Source organism: Ambystoma mexicanum, chromosome 4q, assembly GCF_040938575.1.
Source record: "Ambystoma mexicanum isolate Mex_15411 chromosome 4q, UKY_AmexF1_1, whole genome shotgun sequence".
Taxonomy (NCBI): domain Eukaryota; kingdom Metazoa; phylum Chordata; class Amphibia; order Caudata; family Ambystomatidae; genus Ambystoma; species Ambystoma mexicanum.
This window is the reverse complement of record NC_090928.1, coordinates 102,683,609-102,705,165: the sequence shown is the minus strand read 5'-3', so window position 1 is coordinate 102,705,165 and position 21,557 is coordinate 102,683,609. Positions and strand designations below refer to the sequence as shown.

General features: G+C 51.6%; 1 protein-coding gene across 2 annotated transcripts in view; it reads right to left on the bottom strand.

Moving 5' to 3' along the window:
* Nucleotides 1-21,557, bottom strand: part of DZANK1 (double zinc ribbon and ankyrin repeat domains 1) — a 1,110,268-nt gene that overhangs the window by 617,322 nt on the left and 471,389 nt on the right. The window lies entirely within an intron of this gene.

Below are 21,557 nucleotides of genomic sequence, written 5' to 3'. Positions count from 1 at the left end.
TTTTTGTGTACTAGACCCTCTGAGCTAAGAAACTTGCAAGATGTAAAGAGATTTAAACCCAGAAGGTCTGGAACTGTAAAATTGGAACTGTACCCTCGTGCCGTATAAGCCAGAGTGTGTGCTTTGCTCAAGTGAACCGCCTTGTCCCTTGCTGAAAACATGGGAAAGGGAGGTCAATGGCCCAAACAACCTGACTTATCATTTTGTAAGCACTTCTTTCTTTTTAATGATTATCACCCCACATTGCTTGTAAATTAGTAGTGAGGATTGGCAATATTTTTTTAGTTTTTAGTATAGGCCCTTTTATGTTGACACGACTCCATTAGGATTGCATTATTATTATTTGATGGTCGTAGCTTGCTCCCATCTATAGAGTTAGGTTTAGATAGGTGTTTATCTCACCCTTGTGAAGGTTTAATAAACACCCATGATCTGTGGTCACTTATGTCTGTCTTACTGTTGATACCATGCCTTCCTTACAACAGGTAGACAAGGCACTCCTCTTTTCCATATTCAAGAAAAGGGCAGCCTCTTTGTCTCTTCTAATTGTCTGACTGCCACCACGTATAACCTGCCTGTGCCCAGAAGAATAACTTCCTCTCAACTTCAGTAGTCTTCAACATTACAGGTTATGTCCCCAGAGTTCTTTCCAAGCACCCAGGTCCCCTTCCCCAAACTTATTCACACTCCTTCTGTCAGTAATTACCCCAAAGCCATAGTGCCACTCTTCAGGCTTCAGGTAACAATGCCACACTAAGCCTTAAGGTTACTGGACTGCTGACAACTTCACCTTTCAAGTGTAGGGGTTTAAACAGTACTTGTTTCCTTGGAAACAGATGGCTTGGGTATTGCTTGTTATTTGCTTCCATCTAGCCACATAAAGAATGTCAATTCAGCCTCTACAAGGTTTAACCTTCAAAGTGAAGCCATAATTAGGCACACGCAACCACTCTAAGATAGATCTTCGACTTAAAGACTTGAATGGAACTTTATTCCCATGTTAAGTGAAAGAGACAACTTCTGACTTTTTTTGGAAAACTTAACCGGTCACACGCAACCTTCCTTTGTGCTCGTTTCACTAGTAACTAGTAAAATTGTATCTCTGTTTTCGGAATCAAATCAGCGTCCCTTTTCCACAATTGAAGGCACGTGATGATTCCGGTAATAAGAACAAGTGTTTAACAATGAATGAAAAGGTCTTTCCATGCAACGTCTTCGGCTTTCAGATTAGATGCGCGCGTTACATTTTCATCGTTAACACAGTACTCTAAAGTACCAAACAACTTCGGCTTGCTTTCAACTCTACACAAGTTGTTTTGAAGCTGGTTATAGTTACCGTCAAGGATTATTAAACGTGTCTGTGCGCTGAGCTTCACTCACCGGCCTCAGGGACACTACAGTCGCGGGTTGCTTCACACTCCTGACTTCCTCAACCTTTTCTGCTTCTTTGAGCTCACTTGGGACCCACACCCTTCTCCAGCATGGGTGTCTCCGGTCTTCTTAATTGGGGGCTTCTCTCGCTACCAAAACCCTTGGCTTGCCTTCTGCCTATGGCCTTGGGTTGCTGCACGGTCACGGCTGTCACAACCGCAGGTTCCTGGCGTCTATGGAAGAGGTGGAAATATGGAGGCCGTCCAACTGTGCCACCACGTTGTGCTCCCAAGCGCTGTTAGCGGTCTAGTCCTTTCCATCATGGCCGCTGCCGAGTGTACTTCCCTGTTTACGCTTGGCGGCTCGGCGCGTTGCAACTTCTGTTTCCACTTCGTTGCTTGCGCTCGACAGTTCTCTCGCTTGGCGGTGTTCCGCTCCTGTCCTATTTTCCTCTGCTTACCTCTCTCTTTCCGTTGTCTTCTCTCTCTCTCTCTTGCCTGCGCCCCGTTAGTTCTCTTGGGCGTGTGGATTGCTCGCTTCCCTTCTCCTCTCCTGCCTTGCCTCTTTTGATTTTCTCTCTCGGGCTCCCCCCCTTTGATTCCATTTTGTGCCGTTCTCTCAACTCGCCTTTACTGAGCCCTATCCGCCGGTATTCCGGTCTTTCATATTCCAGCTGGTCTTGGTGTCTCTCGTTCCGCTGCATCGGATATCTACACTCCGAAGGGGTTTTTGTGCCGAAAGGCTTTTCCCCTAGCCTCACTTGTCTGTCGCGGGGGGGGGAGTCACCGCTGATTCGTTCCCAAAGGGTCGCGGTGGCTTCCTCCCGAGGCCGACCCTATCTACACAAGGAGAGGAGGACTTTCACTCGTCGATCCCGCGGAAAGAAGTTGGACATCTCATCTTCATCAGGTGAGGAGGAAGGGGAATCTGCAGACTCTCAGGGTTCGAGTGGGGTGGACAACATAACCGAAAACCCTGTCGATACGCCCACAGCATCAGGCATTGTTGATAACGGCTCTGCAATCACAGCAACTAGGCTCGCATGGGGAGAACTTCATTTCCAGCAAGTCTTCCTCTGCACAGCCTCTACAATACAGGTTTTGAGAACACAGGACCCTCTCAGAACCTGCAGGTGAAATCTGCGGTCTCCACGTCCGGCATTCCTTCCGTGTTCACACTTTCTCGTGAATTGCCAGCCTCATGCTCCTCTACTACTACTGCCAGCCTTCCAACTCCTGCTCCAGCGCCTTCTTCCTCTCCTCGCCTGTGGCAGCTTTTTATGCCCCGCAGGTTTTTATAATGTGCCTATACAGCAAAAGGTGTTTCAAGGCATCACAAGACATAACAGGGGGTTGGGGGACACAGAGAGGAAGAATAACAGAAGTACAGGAGAGTGGGGAGGCGGGATTGCCATTCAGAGCGGAATGCATTAATGCTATGATGGGCAACGGAAAGTGGAGAGCACGCAAGTGCTGGTGGGTGGGGAGGGAGTTGGTAAGAGAGCCACTGGGCTAGGAGAGTGCTATGGGGAGGCCAGGTGGACAAGTGCTAGGGGAAGCAGGGAGAGCAGGGAATGAGGGTCCATAAGCTAAGTGCGAGGACAGGGCTGGATCAGGCTCACTAGGGGTGCAGGCCCCAACAGGCTATTACAGGGGAGGGAGCCTGATAGGGCAAGTGCAGATTTGGGGAGAGGGGTCAGGGGAGAATGAAGTGCTGGGGTAGACTGGGCGAGGAGGGCCTGGTGCCCTGTAAGACTCAGAAAGAACCAGGCAGCCAGTCAAAATGCGGCAGAGGGGGACATTAGCAGGGGAGGAAGAGAGGGAAGGAAGAAGAGAAAAGGAGGGTCTTGAGAAGCTTCCAGAACTTAAGGAGATCCGGCTCAAGCCTGAGTGGTGTAAGGAACTCATGGTGGCAACAGTAAAGACAGACACAAGTGATCACAGTTCAAGGGTGTTTATTAAACTGTAAATGCAGGGTGGAAAAATGCCTAACCTAAACCTAAATCTAAGATGGAAGTAAGCTTCGACCATCAAATGACAAATAAGGCAGTCCTTGTGGCGTCTTGTAAAAGTAAAAGGCCTATACTAAAATAAATGATTGCCAAATCCTTACAACTAATTACAGAAAGAGTGTGGGATAGGGTTTTCAATAATAAAAAGAAGTGTTCACAAATAATAAGTCAGATGTGATTGCCGGGGGGTCTCCCTTCCCCACATTTTGAGTACAGGACAAAGTGGATCTCTCGAGCACGTTCAAGCTTTCCCAGCACTAGCCGACAGTCCCGTACCAGCTATCAGGTCCCTCGATGATTAAGTCTCTTTTCAACAAAAAAGTCTCTTGCTGGTGAGGCCTGATGTATCCAAACAAACACAAAGTTCTGCTTCACGTATACTTTGGGTGATGGCTTCACCCCTAGGTCTCCCTCCGGGCATAGGTCCTTCACAAATGGTATTCAACAAATCAACTAAACAGTTCCTTTTCAATTAGCTTTGGGTGATAACTTTACACCTCTGGATCTCCCTCATTCGGCCTCGGACCCCTTTGTGTTGGCTTCACTCTGGCCAACTTTTACAACACACTGTTCATGCGCTCATGTCACCAAGCGGGATTCATTTCCCTCTTTTCGCCTCTTCCAAAGGGCTTCTGGTTATGGTAGTTTCTACCATCGGGTACTCACCCAGAGTTTCCTGCCTGAGCACCTACGTGGTGCCGGACTCCTCTGTGGCTGGTTCTCCCACCACCCCCTCTGATAAATAGCTGCTTTAAACCTTTTCAAAGTTCAAATTAGCCTTTGGCTACTTTTCAATCAACACAGTTCAGTTTCTTATCGACTCTCCCCTGGACTCACCGGCTGTGATGAACTGCTTGGTTTTCTTTCTCCTTCAAGTCAAGATTGGTACCACGGAGACAAGCGTCTCTCCCCGGCTTGGTTGTCAGCGTAGGAGAGTCTTGTGTACCGTAGACATCTGCTGCAACAGATGCTGGCTATTGTTTGCGGTCTAATGATTCCTTCAGTGGAGGATTCACGGGCGTTGGTCAGAAAGGGCAAGGTCGCTTCTCTTCTTGTCACCCCCTCAGTATGCGCTGTCTTACTCCTCCTCTTACTGCCAGACTGAGCTAGCTCTCACGTTGTACGGTCTGCCTTGCCCCTCCTGTGCTGTTGTGCTCCACCTTTTATGCTTGTGGGGAAGGGAAAGGGCTGTCAGGTGTGCAATTGCCTGACTTTGCATGACCCTTGTATTGGGACATGTCAGGTAAACATGTTCATGTGTTTTAGAATATTTTACATGGTAGGATGGGGGAAAAGGTGTTGGAAGAAGGGGGATACTGTATCTCACCCGTCATTGTCCCACTCCCACTCCCACTCCCCAAGAACCCCCATCCAGGTGATCCTCCCTCACTGGTCCACCCCCGGGAACTGGATCCAATAGGGATAGCCGTGTTATGGCCACCTGGATGACAGATCCCCAGGATCACCTTCAGGTTTCTCACAGAGGGCAGAGAGGCCATTCCAGAGGGAGGCTCCTGCGGAAGAGAGAGATCTACCCCCCTCCACCCCCACACTCCGCTTGGAAAAGCGTCTGATCTGCAGAGAGTTGGAGCTAGAAGACCAAAGGGCTCTAGCAGGGAGGTATTTAGGGAGAGAGAGTTGGAGGTAGCATGGTGTCAGGTCCCAGAAAGTCTTGTGGATAATACAGAGGGTCTTACACTTGATCCTCACAACAACCGGGAGCCAGTGGAGAGATTTTAGGGATGAGAGATACAGTCCTTGGGTTTGAGGCTATTCTGTACTAGTTGAAGGGGGAAGGGAGGATTTATGCAGATTGAGTAAGAGGCTGTTGCAGTAGTCCAGCCTAGAGAGGACCAGAGCTCTGGAGACAATGAGTTTCTGGGGTAAAGTGAGAAAAGGGCGAATACCTCTGAGGAGGTGCAGCTGAAAGCAGGACTTCTTGGCAAGGTCTGTGATGTAAGGAGAGAAAGATAGAGATGAATCGAAGATGACTCCAGGGCCTTTTGCCTCACAGGAGGGTGAGGGGAGGTGGCCCATGGAGGGTGGCCAGAGAGTAGGAGCGAAGGAGGGAGCAGGGGTCCCAATGAAAAGGCTCTCAGTCTTACCGGCAGTAAGGCAGAGATCATAGCAGCACACCATGCCTGAATAGCAGTCAGACAGTCAGGAGTGAGAGAGGTAGAAGTGGAGCAAGTGGAGGTAAGATTGAAGGAGAGCTGCGTGCCATCTGCCTAACACTGGAAGTGAGGAGAGAAGGGGGGAGATCAAATGGGCTAGAGGGGCAAGGTAGATGGTGAAAAGCCACGGTGAGGGGATAGAGCCCTGAAGGACGCCGCAGGTCCAGAGTATGATGGGGGAGAGAAAACCGGGGAAGGTCAGACAGAGAGGAAGGCGGTTAACTTGTCCAGTGCCAGGTTCGTGATGCCAAGGGTATCACAGAGCCGATTTATAAGGGTAGCAAGGTTCACCATAGCAAAAGTAGAGGAAAGGTCAAGAAGCATGAGAAGAACAAGTTACTTTCTTACCTGGTAACATTCTTTCGATGGGATGGTCCGACGACGTATTCCATATCTATGAAAGGTAATGTCCACAGCTGTGCTGCTTTGGAAAATCTTTGGCGTCTGCGTCCTGCGTCGATGACGTCGATGCGCCGTCCCCGAGGACCTCCGACAGCCGACGTCACCCGATGTGATAAGTAGGACGCACGACGCTCACAGCCTCAGTTATAGTTTTTTCCCCAGAACGTGTGCCACCAGTTTTCTGCTAGTCAGACACACAAGGCCTTGCGGAACGCAAGCTGCAATCGCAAAAGAAATTCTGCAGCGGGGAAGGCAGGGAGGGAGCGATATGGAATACGTCGTCGGACCATCCCATCGAAAGAACGTTACCAGGTAAGAAAGTAACTTGTTCTTCGAGGGGATTGGGTCCTCCGACGTATTCCATATCTATGACAGACTCCCAAAGCAGTACCAAGCAAGGAGGTGGGAAAGAATTTAGAATACAAATTTAGCATGCCCAATCAAATTGCGGAATAGAGAACTGCCTTTCCAAAGGCCAGATCTTGCCCTCTGATGGAATCGAGGGAGTAGTGACGTACAAAAGTATGTACTGAAGCCCAGGTGGCTGCATCACAGATGTGACGAATAGGAACTCCCCTCTGCAGGGCAGTAGACGCAGCCACTCCCCTGGTAGAATGGGCCTGCAAGCCAGCCGGAGGATCCTTACCCGCCAAGCGGTAACACTCGGAGATAGCTAAAATAATCCAACGAGACAGTCTGTTTCGTCACAGCTTGTCCCAAACGCTTTCCAGCGTAACCAATGAAAAGTTGATCGTCCACTCTGACCCGGGACATGCGCGAAATATAAAAGCTAAACGCTCTCCTAGGATCAAGCCTATGGAGCCTCTCCTCTTCCTTACCAGGATGTGGAGGAGGATAGAACGCCGGAAGAACAACCTTCTGGCTCAAATGAAATTCCGAAACCACCTTCGGAAGAAAGGAAGGACGAACTCTAAGGACAACCCTGTCCTTATGAAACACAGTGAAGGGTGGCTTAACTGAAAGTGCCTGTAACTCACTCACTCACTCTGCGAGCGGAAGTAACCGCAACCAAAAACACAGTTTTCAGAGTTAACAGTCTCAAAGGGCAAGAATGTAAAGGCTCAAACGGAGCACCCATAAGAAACTTAAGAACAAGGTTCAAATCCCAACCTGGCACCAGAAAAGGTGACGGAGGGAACATATTAGTGAGCCCTTTCAAAAACTGCGAAATTAAAGGAATCTTAAAATAGGAACACTCTTCAGACGAGCGCTTAAATATGGACAGCGCCGCCAGGTAACCTTTAATGGTCCCCACTTGCAAGCCCATGTGGGCCAAAGAAAGTAAAAAGGACAGAACCATCAGAATGTCACATTCAAAAGGATCCACATTCTGAACCCTCACCAGTCGCAGAACTTTCTCCAACGGCACAGAGACTTTGTTGCCGGCCGCCTGGCCGAGAGCAACACCTCCATCACGTCTTCAGGGAGGTCCCAATCCTTATACCTCAACCTTTCAGAAGCCAAGCGTGAAGATTGAGGGATTTGACCTCTGGATGGAGAACCTGACCCCCCTCCCGTGAGAGCAGATCGTCTCGGTAGGGAAGACGACGTGGAGGGCAGATGGACAAGTCTAGAAGGTCCGGGTACCACGTCCTCCGGGCCCACGCCGAAGCAATGAGGATCATCCGGGAACCGAACCTCCGTAACCTCCGCAGTACTTGCGGGATGACGGGGACTGGAGGAAACGCGTACAGCAGTGGGAATGACCACTCCACCACGAACGGGTCTCCTAAGGCTCCTTTTGGAGGAAATTCCCGTGAGCAAAACCTTTCGCACTTCCGGTTGACACTGGAGGCGAAGAGATCTACTTGAGGGGTCCCCCAAAGGGCGAAGATCTCCAGGAGAATCTCCTGAGCCAGCTCCCACTCGTGAGAGATCGTGCTCTGCCTGCTCAGAGCGTCCGCCGTCTCGTTGTCGGCTCCGGCCAGATGAACAGCCGAGATCGAAACTTCTTGCTGGATGGCCCAGAACTCGAGCTGCATTGCCTCCCTGCACAGCGGAAGTGACCCTGCTCCCACCCTTTTGTTGAGGTAGTGCATGGCCACTGTGTTGTCTGTCAGAATCAGGACACTCTTTCCACGCACAGTCGGCAGAAAAGCCTTCAGGGCTAGCCTGACGGCCCTCAGCTCCAACAGATTGATATGGAGTCTGGACTCCGACGGAGACCAACGACCGCTGACTGTCAACTCGTTGGCATGAGCTCCCCATCCCGTGAGGGATGCGTCCGTCACGATCGTCACCTCCGGCCAGGGCAGCCAAAATGGGGCCCCCTTCATCAGATTGCCTTCGACGGCCCACCACAGAAGGTCCCGGGCTACCGAGGGCAGCTCCTGAACAGGGTCTGACAGCCTGCCGGAGGACTGAGACCACTGGAGCTTGAGTGCCCACTGCAAAGATCTCATCCGCAGACGAGCCTCTGGCACCAGAAGAATGCAGGATGCCATGAGGCCGAGCAGTCTCAAGAACTCGGACGCTGGGAGATCCTGGGCAAATTGAAACTTGTACACCATCTGCTGAATGTGAAGAGCCCTCACTTGGGGAGGAAAACACTGCCCCAGGGATGTGTCGAGCACTGCTCCGATGTACTGGAGCCGCTGCGTCTCTGTCAAATGGGACTTTTTTAAATTGAGGGAGAAGCCCAGCCTGTGAAGGGAGTGGCAGGTGACGGACAGATCATCCAGGACTTGCTCGGGAGAGCTCCCCCTGATCAACCAGTCGTCCAGGTAGGGGTAGACGTGAATCACCCCCGTTCCTGAGATGCGCTGCCACCACCATGAGCTTGGTGAAAACCCTCGGGGTGGAGGTCAATCCGAACGGCAGGACCCGAAACTGAAAGTGCGAGTCGCCACCCGCGAACCTCAGGTACTTCTTGTGCTTGGGATGGATCGGCACATGGAAGTAAGCATCCTTGAGGTCGAGAGACACCAACCAGTCCTGAAGTTGAAGGGCCTGGAGGACGAGAAAGAGTCACCATCTTGAACTTGTCCTTCCTGAGGAGTTTGTTCAAACCGCGCAAGTCCATGATGGGTCTCAATCCCCCGTCTTTCTTCGAAATCAAAAAATAAGGGGAATACCATCCCTTGTTCCTCTCCACTACAGGCACCAGTTCTATGGCGCCTTTCTCCAGCAGGGCTTGAATTTCCTGCGCAAGGAGCGGATCCGGACTCTTCAAAGAGAGGTTCCCTGGTGGATTGTCGTGAGGCCTCTGCCGAAACGGAAGACAGTAGCCGTGGGTTATGATCTCCAGAACCCACACATCCGAAGTAATGGCTTGCCACTCTACAAGATGCTGCGCCAGCCTTCCCCCAACCGGCGAACCATGGGACCTGGCCTCATGACTGCGTGGTAGCGGCTGCGGTGTTGCCTGAGGGCAAAGAGGCAACTGCCCGAGCGGCCTTGGCACCTCGAGTACCTTTGTTTCCACCTCTGGCACTCTTACGATGGCCTCTTTGACTGCTAGCTCCCCTCGCTTTACTGAAGGACGAGTAATAGCGAAAGGAACCTCCCCTCCATTGCTGTCCCCTAGGACGAAAAGGTGGAGGTTGGCGAACTGCAGCGCCCAACGACTTCGCTGCAGCTTTGGAGGTCTGCAACCTCTCAAGGCTCTCGTCAGCCTTGCTGCCAAAAAGGTGTTCACCGTCAAAGGGCATGTTGAGGAGCCGGGACTGCACATCAGGAGCGAACCCAGACTTCCGCAACCACACAAACCTGCGCATTACAGTGCTCGCCGCCATGGACCGGCTGACACAATCTGCCAAGTCCAAACCCGACTGAACGGCCTCACACAAGGCATCCTTGCCATCCTGAACAATAGCAAGGAAACATCCCGTTCGTCCCCTTTCGGGAACATGTTCAGCCGCTAGTGCAACACAGTTCCACAGAGTGTGTGTGAAACGAGACAAGGCACATATGGAGTTAGCCACCTGAAGCGCCATACCCCCTGAAGAAAACACTTTCTTCGCCCAGCCGTCAAAACGTTTGTCGTCCCTATCCGGAGGGATGGTAGGATACGACGCCTGCTTTGCCAGGGCCGTAGCCACCTGCACCACCAAACTCTCCGGAGTGGGGTGCCTAGACAAGTAGCAGGGGTCGCTACTGGCTGGACGGTATTTTCCCGACAAAGACTTGCCCACTGCCGGGAGACTCTCCAGAGCAGTCCAAGCCGCCGCCATCCTTCTCTGCAGAGCCATATGAAACGGCAAAACCGGGTCAGTGGGGGGACCAAGATCAAGGATGTCCGTGAGATCATCCTGAACGAACTCCCCTGGGGGAGCAGACCAACCCAAGTACTCGGTGACCCGAGACAGAAGGCACCGATATGAAGAATCGGCATGAGTGCCAGGCTCCGGCCTACAAAACTCCACCTCCGGAGAGGTGTCCAGTCCACTGGCATCATGCAGCGACTGCCTAAGGTCATCAAACTGGCTATAGCCCGAGATAAGCTCATCTGGAACCATAACCGGAACCAAGCTGTCATCAGAGCCTTCATCACCCTCTGAAATGTACTCCAGGTGGGGAGAGGAAGACCTCTGGGGACCAAAGCAGTGCCTGACCTTAACCAGAGCCTTTCTAGGGACAAACCCCGTGCCACGGGGCCCCTCCGACACCACCGCCTCGAAAGGCGTCGAGGGCGCTAAACGAGTCGGTGCCGGCGTCAACAGAAAAGGCATCGACGTTGAGCGAATCGGCATTGACGTCAGCTGCAGCGCCGCCAGCATTGGCGGCGTCGACACAGGCCTCGAAGCTGGAGCTCCGAGCGGGTCTCTCGACGACCTAGGTGCCGACGGCGTCGACGACCCCCTCGGAGGCGGAGCCTCGAGAGAAATCGTCGATGACCTCGGCGCCACAGGCGTCGGCGTCTTCTTCGAAGACGGCACAGGATCACCCTGTCTCGAGCGCGTCGAGGACCGGGACCTGGAACGGGCATGGCGAGAACAGCTACCCTTGTCCGAGCGGGACCTCTCCCGCGAGCCGTGCCAACCACCCGAGCCCGAAGGCGTACGAGCAGTGTCTCTCGACCGGTGCCGACCGACCCCACTAGCAGGCGCGGACGGACCGGTGCCCTGCGATTCAAGAATCGCTAGCATCTGCTTCCCGAAGGAAGCCCATTCCTCCGGTGTCGCTTGCAAGGAGGGATAAGCGACCCACCGACGGGCGGAGTCCTCGGAAGAGGAAGGGGGAAGGCGACCGATGCCGGCGCTTCTGGGAATGCCTCAAAGAGGCGGAGGAGTGGCGAGATCGACTCCTGGAAGGAGACCCACTGGACTTCCGACGATGACGCGGAGAGTCGCTCCTCGAGTCATCCGTCGAAAGCCCCGCAGACCTCGACTTCTGGGGCTTAGACACCCGGCCTACTGACAGCTTCTTCTTGCGTTCCCGCAAGGCCTTTGCCGTGAGCGACTGGCAGTCGACACAGTCGTCCGTATCGTGGGCCTCCCCGAGGCACCAGAGGCAGGCGTCGTGGGAGTCCGTGACCGACATCTTGGACCCACAGTCCCCGCATTTCTTGAAGCCCGGACGCGGGGTTGAAGACGAAGTAGACATCGCCACGAACAGGTCTTCACAAAAAACCGAACAGGTTCAACGAACCGAGAATTGAAAACAGCAAACTCCAACGAGTCGAGGCTTTCCGAGATTCACGAAGCGAACACGTTCGTGGAAAAAACAGAACTGAGGCTATGGGTGTCGTGCGTCCTACTTATCACATTGGGTGACGTCGGCCGTCGGAGGAGGTCCTCGGGGACGGCGCATCGACGTCATTGACGCATGACGCAGACGCCAAAGATTTTCCGAAGCAGCACAGCTGTGGACATTACCTGTCATGGATATGGAATACGTCGGAGGACCCAATCTGCTCGAACGGAAGGAGAGTTGGAATCGAGATTTGAGAGCAAGTCTTCACAGGTGTTCAGGAGTGCAGGTTCCATGCCTCTGGCTGCTCTGAAGCCAGACTGGTGGTCGTGGAGACAACCAACAGATTGTGTGGTGGATCAGCTGGGAGATGACCAGCTTCTCCAAGAGTTTGCCCAGGAAGGGGGTAATGGAGATAGGACGGTAGTTAGCCAGGCAGGAGGGGTCGGCATAAAGCTTTTTGAGGAAAGGGTACACAAGGGAGTGCTTGAGGGTAGCAGGAAGGAGCCAGTGGCAAATAAGTGATTGCAGAAATCAGCCAAGGCTGGAGCAAGGGATGATATCTTGTCCTTGATAATCCTGGAGGAGCAGGGGAGCACCTGTTTGGAGGAGACTTTCATAGAGAGGACCTGTATAGAGATCTCATTTGGTGGTATGGCGAGAAAGGGAAGAGGAGGAGGGTAGAGGAGAGGGGGGCCAAGGGAGGCATGAGAGCGGGTGAGGGAGAAGGGAGGGGTGAAGAGGAGAGTGAGGACAGGATGTCCTGAGCTTTGGTTATGAAGTGAGTGGCCAGAGCAGTGCAGAGGGCCTGGGATGGCAGAGAAGAGCTGGAGACTGCATTGGCGAGTTCCTTGCAGATACAGTTCAGCCGTGTCATTAGTGGCCCCAGAGAAGCTTGGATATTGGCTTTCTTCTTCGAGCTGATTGAGAGTCTGCATTGCCTTTGGAGCAAATGGCAGGCCAGTCTCTCAGAACATGTGCTTGCGGCCTGGCACTTCCACTCAGCAACTCTCCACTTGCGTTTCAGAGAGGCTAGGTTGGAATCATACCAGGTGTTGAGTTTGGAGGCAAGCTTCATGCGGATCCTCATGACAGGGGCAAGGATGTCCAGAGTGTTGGAGAGGTGAAGCTTCGAAAGGGATGTAAGGGCTGTGTCGGTGTGAGAGTCAGTGGCTAGCGAGGGAGGGGGAATTAAAGTGGCGGCAAAAGTAGCAACAGATACTCGCTTCATTGGTTGAATGATGGAGACGGGCTGTGCAGGCAGAGGCTTTGCGGAAGGACCCTGAGATCCCGGTGAGGGGACAGGAGGGCACCATCAGACTGGGAGAGGGGTGTATAGTGAGAGGGTTGGAGATGGGTTTGTCTACTGAGATGAGAGCATCCAAGGTGTGACCGGCTGAGTATGTTGGACCAGAGGAAAGAATGGTGAGGGAAATAGAACTACAGAGGTCAGTCCGGAGGCCGCATCAGGAGAGTCAAGGTGAATACTGAAATCACTATGGAAGAGAAGCTTGGAGGTAGAGGCCAGGACAGAAGAGGTGAGGTCAGACCACTCCAAAAAGAAGAGGGATACCAAACCAGGGGTCCTGTAGATGGTGTCAAGAGTCAGTGAGAGGATTGGAGAGACACCAATCCTGCAGACGAGGCATTCAAAGAAGGGTAGATCTGAGTGGGTAAGATAGTAGCAGGGACCCATTATGGGAAGATCAGGGACACTCCGCCCCCAAGCCGGTTAGGCCTGGGCTTATAGAGGATCTTGTAGCCCCCAGGGAGGAGTTTGTCAAAATAAGTGGCATTGCTGGCAATGACCCATGTCTCAGTGAAAGCGAGGACATCAAGGTCAAAGTCTTCAAGGAGCTGGCAGATGTCAGAGGAGTGTTTTATGGCAGAGCGAGAGTTGAGGGTAGCTAAATGGAGCTGATTGCCACCTTTGAATGTTTCCGAGGAGGGGTACAGGAATGTGGTATGCCCGTCGATGGTGGCAAAGGGGCCAGAGGGGTGGCAGAAGGAGGAGTGGCAGGAGCAGGGAGGAGGGGGTTGATGAGACGGAAGACACCTATCAAGGAGGAAATTGGGTTGAGAACCCTGGGTATACCAGTGCCATTCTGGTAGATATAATGATGCCAAAAGTACTTCCTATCGGATTCCACCATTAATGGGCGAAGGGGAGAGGACTGAGACCATATGGGGAATCCAAACGTCCAGAGAGGGAATGACAAAGATCAGTGACAGTCTGCCTGGTCGAGGCGTTGACGTGGGTGTCAGCAATGGGCAGGCCCGGATTGGAAACCAGATCTTTCTTGAATTATTTCCTTCCAAACTTCAAAAGATATAGGATAGGTTATAGAGTAGCAGTTAGAGTAGATGGGGGGGGATGGAGAGCACCATGGCGGGGGAGAGCAGAGCGATGCAAAGGCAGAGAAAGAAAGGGACAGAGAGGTTGCACAATGCACAACAAACTCGCTAGGCGGCCTAGCAGCAAGACCAGTGCAGACGAATCAGGTGCATGTGAAAGGAAGTCCTTAGATTAGATGTTCACAAACAGTGCCTTCCAAACAGCAGCTGGGTCTCTGGCGGTTTCACAGATTGAAATGCAACTGCAGGCTCTGTCGCCGGATCCTCGAGAAAGAAATAAGGCAATAGTGAACCCAGGGGTTCCAGGATTAACTTAAGAGTGAAGGCCACCCAAGACCAAAGTTCAATACTGCTGCCAGCTGGGGGGCTGGGTGACTCCTTCATCAATGTTACACAGCAGATCACGATGAAATTCCAAACGCAGAGGCGACATGCAACATTAGCTTCAGGCAGGCGCTGAGTGCCTCGGGCTCCGCAGCTGTCATAAACTGCCCATCTTGGTCTCAGGGTTAATGTCAGGACAGGCAGTTGAACTCGTGTAGAGGACGAATTCTTCCTGCCAATGTACCCTTCAGGTGTTTATACAAACAAACTGAGGGATCTATTAACCGGAAGAGGGAAGGACACTCCGGGACACCACTGGCTGAAAAGGAAAGTACAGTATTAAACTCAGATCGTGAACACCACAAGTGGAATATACAAGAAACTCTCTTTGGGCTAACCTGAATGTGAGTCCGGGGCACTTCCGGAATACCTCTGGTTGTGATAGTGCGGACGACAGGGGCGTCCCTATATTCAATAACCTGACGGAGGAGTTCCCCTCAAATGACCAGCGGCTGGATTAGCGCTATAACCAGACAGTGCCGTTAACACACTAAAAACAAAATACGAGAATGAAATGCTGAGACCATCTGGGTTCTTACCATAGAAGGCCGTCTGAAGTAACAGGAGAAGAAACGAGGCAGAGGTTGAATGAATAAGTCTTTGTCCAGGATATCTCCCCTGAACAGACGGCACAAGGATGCCTACGTAGTCCAAAGCAGTGCTCCTACGGCAGTCTCTAGTCCGAGCACTTTGTGATAGACGTGGAAAATAAGAAATCCTGGGACAGAAATGGTTTCGGTAATTTGCGGGCGTTGAGGTACAGTTCACAATACAAGGCAAAACAGGAAACAGTCTGTATCGGCGTGAATCTGGCAGTCGTGGTATGAAACGTGAGGCAAAGGCTGTCGGTAACAGCAGGTCTGAGTCGAAATACCAGATGTACAGAAAACAGAACCAGGGACAAGGCAAGAGCAATCATGTAAGCAAACGAAGGTCCAAGAAACAGTAGAACAAGGTACTGGACACAAGAAATCAGCCACTGACAAAGCAAAATTCAGAAGCACAGGAGCAGAGTGGAGCCGGTGCTTAACTGGTGAAATCACCTCACCCGGGAAACACGGTGCTGCTGTAGCGGCGTGCCACATGCGCAGAGTACCAGCATTTACATGGTAACCCCCAACACGCACAAAAACACATGCCGCGGCCGCCAAGCAAGAGAAATCTGCCATAGCAAAGTCGGGAGTACATATGGCACTTGCGAGTGGCTCTTAGCATAGAGTGGGAAGAAAGATTTGTGGGCAATAACGTTGGCCTATGACTGCCACGGCTGTGTGACAAGCGTGTGTATTCTGATGGTTTTCCGGACAGCAGCGCAGCATCTGCTGAATCCTCAAGCCACGTAGAAAAACACAGGTCTGGTTATGAGGGACAGCTTTTGTATCCCCAGCGGGGCTGCGCACTCTCGCTGCCACTTCTTAACATTGGAGTATGGCAGGATGCAGACCACTCGGTGCAGTATTACGCCTATTGATGTGAATCTCCCTACTTGCACCCCCCAAGTGTGTACTGCCACTGGGGTGAAGATGCCACCCGTGACAATATTATATTTACCCACACCCTCAGTGGATATCAAGCTGGAGTCCAAGATCTACTAGCAAATATTCAATCAATGCAACCACAGGGAAAGAGACCCGGACACAGACAGTAGAAGAGAGGCCATTAACATTCATAGCATTGACTTCACGTGTATAGTGGGATCGGTAAATGTTTTACATATTTAAAGTGATTACAGTGTAAATCACTGTGCAAAACTCAGCCAACCATTCAAACCTGTAAATACACACACTAACATGCCATAGAGCTCCACTTTGCCCCCAGACTTGTACAAAGTCGGCACCCCTGCAGTAGAGTCCTCCAGGCAGGACGGGGCACCGGAGCACCGCAGGTGCCTTCAGCGGGGCCTACCAAGGATTCCATTGTATGCAGAAGCGCCAGCATCAGCACACCACCAGTCTCATCCACAGCACAGCTGAGCCTTGCCCAGTTTGCACCGTCCAAGTCTGTAAAGAGATCACGGTGCACTGTAGTGTGGCATATCTCAGAGCGCTGGGAGAGCACGGCCAAAGAGGGTGGCCACAGTGAATCCCACTCGCTGTCCCCAAGCCCCGAAGTCCTGGGAGAGGAGTCAGCATCCTGCAACTCACCATCAGACTGCCTGCACGCCTCGCAGTTCACCCAGTCTTGCTCCCATAGGTATCAGGGTCACAGGGACAGGTCTCACTGCAGCACAGCAGTGCTCCAGAAGGAGATGTTAACAGGATATTGACAAATGGCTTCAGTCGCAACACTTCAGCTTCAATTGCCTAACTCTTGAAGTGGCTATTAGGCTTAATTGCCAGACTTCTATATGTTATTTTATTTTGCATTTATATAGTATCTTATATACCATTGGTATGGTCTGAAGGCGCTGATAGGTTGAACGCCCTTGGGAACAGAAGTTCAGATCAGTAGAGAGAGAGTAGAGGGAGTCAAAAGGTGCGTGTGAGCACCGGGTATGTGTGCAGCTCGTGCGGTATTCGTGTAATAGCTGCTTCTTAGCGGTAGGTGTGGTGGTTGAGAGATCAGGAGTATGTGTTCGTTCTGGCAGGATTCATCCAGACCGGATGTGGCTGCGTTAGGCCTGAGGAGAACGCCTGGCTGGGAGGGGGTGTAACCAGCAGTGTTTACTTAGAATGATGTGGAGTGAGCAGCGGATGTTGGTATGAGAACAGTTATACCGAATGGTGTCATAGTATCTCTGTGTTCTAGTTGAGTGGTGATGTAAAGGAGAGAGTAAGCATGTTGGTGTGATATGATGGGTTATATGCTCTTTCAAACGTTCTCTGCATTCCAAACCATACTATATACGTCACGCAATTCTATGCGCTCCAGCCCGTTCCATGCACTCCTATCCACTCCATGCACCCCAGTCTGCTTCATACACTCCGGTCCGCTCCACGCACTCATGCATTCCAGTCCGCCCCGCACGCCCCAGTCCGCCCTGCGTACTCCTGTCTGCCCCACGCATGCACTCCTGTCTGCACCACGCTCTACGCATTCAGCACTTCTACGTACTCATCTATTCTACGCACTCATCAGTACTGGATGCAATCTGTGCTCGTTCGTTCTACGTACTCATCCGCTCTACGCAACACGTCCGTTCACTCTGGGCACTCGCTCGCTCCACGCACTCGTCTTCTCTATACACTCGTCCGCTCTATACATTCATCTGCTCCAGCGATCTACACACTCTCCACACTTCCGTATTCATCCGCTATCCACACTCATGCGCTCTACTTGCTTCTCCTGCGGATACCTGCAGATACGACCTGGAGCTGTCACATGCTCTACATATTCATCCGCTCCACAAACTCATCTGTTCTACACACCACCGGTTTACGCTCATCCGTTCTGCACATTCATCTGTTTTACGCACTCCTGCGTTCTACTCGCTTCTCTGTATTTACGCACTCATCCGCGCTACACGCTCGTCCGCACAACATGTTCATCCATTCTATACACTCATCCGATCTACTTATTCATTCGATTTCCACACTCATTCAAACTATATAGTTATCTGTTCTTCCACTCATGCATTCTTCCACTCAGCGCATTGATCTGTTCCACCTGCTTCATCCATTCTAACTATTTCATCCACGCCATTCACTTCGTTCACTCCTCATGCATTCTGTCCATTTCAGCAGTTTAACTCTCTTTACTGTTTCCGTATAATTTACTCTTATTAACCATTTCACTGCTTTGATCTACTTTATTCATTTAATTCTGTTTGTCCTTCTAGTTTATATCAGGGGTTATTAGCTGTCAATTTCTCACATCAGGTAGTTTGTTGGATTGGTGTCATTGAGTTGCTGTTAGTCTGTTTGGGTTAGTTAGGTACGGGTTGGCTTTAGGGGAAGAGCCAGGTTTTCAGCAGTTTGCGGAAAGACGTTAAATCCTCAGTTAGGCGGATGTGGGGTGGGAGTGAGTTCCATAGTGTGGGGGCCAAGGCTGAGAATGATGATCCGCCTAACCTGACTGAGTTTGTCTTCGGTATGACTAGGAGGCCGGCTGAGCTTGATGTTAGGGTGCGTGGGGGTGATAGGGTTTTAGCTTGTCTTGAAGATATTGAGGTCCGGTTTTATGCAGTGCTCGATGGGAGATGCATAAGGTTTTGAAAGTCACCCTTCGGGCTACTGAAAGCCAGTGCAGCATCTTAAGGGCTGGGGAGATGTGGTCTCTTGGGCCAAGCGCAAGTAGCAATTTGGCTGCCGCATTTTGTGCCCTTTGGAGTTTATTCAGTTGGTACGCGTGGACTCTGAGGTATAGGGGGTTTGCGTAGTCCAGTCTTGATATAACGATTGATTGGACCACAGAGAGTCTGTTGGGAAAAAAGAGATATGGAACGATGCGCCTAAGGGTTTTAAGGTGGTAGTGGCAGAACTTTGAGACGTTGTTGACTTGGCGCGAGAGTGTTAGGTCAGAGTCAAGGGTGCATCCAAGATTTTTCACTGATTTGGAGGGGGTCGGTGAGTTGCCCATGGCGGATGGCCATAGTAGTGGGTGCGGGAGAAGTTTGAAGTTGCCACATACCATGATTTCCGTTTTGGAGGGATTTAACAGGAGGTGGCTTTGGGTCATCCAGAGTTCTATGTCAAGGAGGCAGGAGGCCAGGTCAGGTCGGGCGTTGGGTTTGGAGTTCAGGAGTTTTAGAATTAGTTGAGTGTCGTCGGCGTAGTTGTAGCACAGGATGTTGTGTGAACGAATTATTGGTGGAAGGGTGATCAAGTAGAGATTGAACAGGAGGGCGGGTAGGCATGCTCCTTGTGGGACTCCCGTGTCGACTGGCCGGGCTCGGGAGGTATAGGTGGAGAGTATCGTTATTTGGTACCTATCTTTGGGGAATGAGGTTATCCATTTAAGAGCCGTTCCACAAATTCCTAGGGAGTGGAGGCGGTCCCGGAGGATTGAGTGATTGATCGTGTTAAAGGCGGAGGATAGGTCGAGAAGGATTAGTGCAGCGCATCCCGTGGAGTCTGCCGTCATTTTAAGGTCATCCCAGATTGAGGTTAGGGTGGTTTCAGTTCCGTGGCAGGCTCTGAAACCTGATTAGGCGGGGTCTAGGAGATTGTTGGCTTCAACAAAGGCATTTAGTTGGGAGTAGGCGGTTCAGTCAATGAGTTTGGCAAGGAACCTGGTGTTTGAGTTGGGGCGGTAGTTTTTGGGCTCGAGAGGGTCGAGCAAAGGTTTTTTAATTAGAGGTTTGACATGAACCGTTTTGAATGCGTCGTGCAAGATACCAGAGGAAAGGGAGGCATTTATGATGGGATCTTGCGTGTTCTCCTGCGCAGGTGGAAGCAAAAATTTCTTTGAGGGTTGTGGCTGGGCAAGGGTCCAGCAGCGAGCCAGATGGTTTGCGAGCAGATAGAAGTTTGAGAAATTGCTCTGGTGATATTGGACTAAAGGATTCGAACGTTGGTTGCGTAGTGGTCGCAGCTGGTGGGCTGGCCGGTACGGGCGGAGAATTGCCTGGTGGATGTGAGAGAGCCAGTTTGGTGGTTAGAGTATTTGTTCTTTCGAGAGCCGTGGTGTAAAAGTGGAGGGAGAGTGAGTCGCACAGTGATTGTGAGGGGGTTGGGACAGTCGTGGTGCAAGCCAGATTGGTGAATTCGGAGATGATCTTGTGGAGTTCTTTGCTTGGGTTTTTGCAGTTTAGGATTCGGGAGTTGTAGTGGGCTTTTTTGCTTTCCGGATTTCGGCCTTGTACTGATAAAGGTGTCGGGCCAAGGTGGCCCTACTCTCCTGGGTTTGGTCTTTCTGCCATTTGCGTTCTAGGTATTTATATAGTTGGTTAGTGATCTTCAACTGAGGAGTGAACCGTCTGGGGAAGAGGCCACGGCGGGTTGATGGTTTGCAAGGGGGTGTGAGCCACATCAGAGATGCGTTGAGCCATGAGTCAAAGGCGTCAGGGGTTAGTTGTTTGTTGAGATGCCAGGTAGGTGGTGGAGACTGGTGGAGTGCGTTGGCTAGGTCCGGGGCGATTATTAGTTTTTTTCCAGCATTTGCATAGATTCAGAGGTTCAGATTTGAGTACGGGAAGGGGGTTGGGTGAGCGAATGGCGAACGAGAGAATGAAGTGATCGGACCAGATGATAGGGGTGGGGGACTTTAAATGAATCAGGGTGTTGGAGCTAAAGATGGCATCAAGAGTGTGTCCTTTATAGTGAGTCGGGCCATTTATGTGGGGTTGGAGGTTAATTGCGTATAAACCACCAACCAGAGAGTGTGTCATAGGGTTGGTGGGGATATCGAGCCATATGTTGAAGTCTCCAAGAAGGGTGAGGTTGGGATGGTTTAGTTTAAGGGTGGCAATAGAGTTGCAGAGGTTGTTTGCGAATTGTCTATCGTAGCCAGGGGGCCTGTAGATTATTAGGAAGCTGTGTGAGAGCGACGGTGAGAGGGATAGTTTAACGAGGAGAGATTCGCAGGAAGGAATGGAAGGTTGGTTGTCGATGATTGAGGCGTGGAAGAGAGACTTGAAGACAAATGCTACTCCCTCTCCTCTGGAGGGACGGTTCAGTGGGATGAGGGAGTAGTCAGGGGGGAAGGCTTTATTAGCGATTGGGGCAAAGTCGTAAGAGAACCAAGTTTCAGTGATGAAAACTAGGTCTGGTTTGTCAGAGGCGAGGAGGTCAAAGATGCAGTGTCTGTTTTTTGCTAAGGATCGGGCATTAAATAGGATGCAGTTCACATCGGCAGGCGAGGTTGGTCTCGGAGCTGGAGCGGAAGGGGGTGGTGGCGGAGAGAGTGGAGGGAGAGGGGTAGGGTGGGTGGTGCACGATGGGAATAGTGGGCGAGCAGAAAAATTGGCGGGCTTTGGGCAGGATTGGGTGGCTGCGTGTGTTAGGATGATCGGGTTTGGTTTGGGGGATTTGGAGGTGGGGTGTGGGCGGTTAGGAGTTTCAGTTGCAGTTGATGAGAAATCGAGGGAGAGGGGTTTCAGGATGGGTGCAGCCATGGGTGAAGGAGGTGATTGCGGGAATGAGGTGGTGGTGGTTCGAGTCAGGGGAGGTGAAGTGTGCTGAGAGATTGAGGGGGACCAGGTACGTTTCCTCTTTAGTTTCTTTGTTGCGATTGGAGTGTGAGAGAGGGTAGGGGGGGGTCAGAGGGGGAGAGGGATGCAGCTTCGGTTCTTGCTAAGGCTAGGCGTGCAGTTTTTAGGGAGGGGAAAG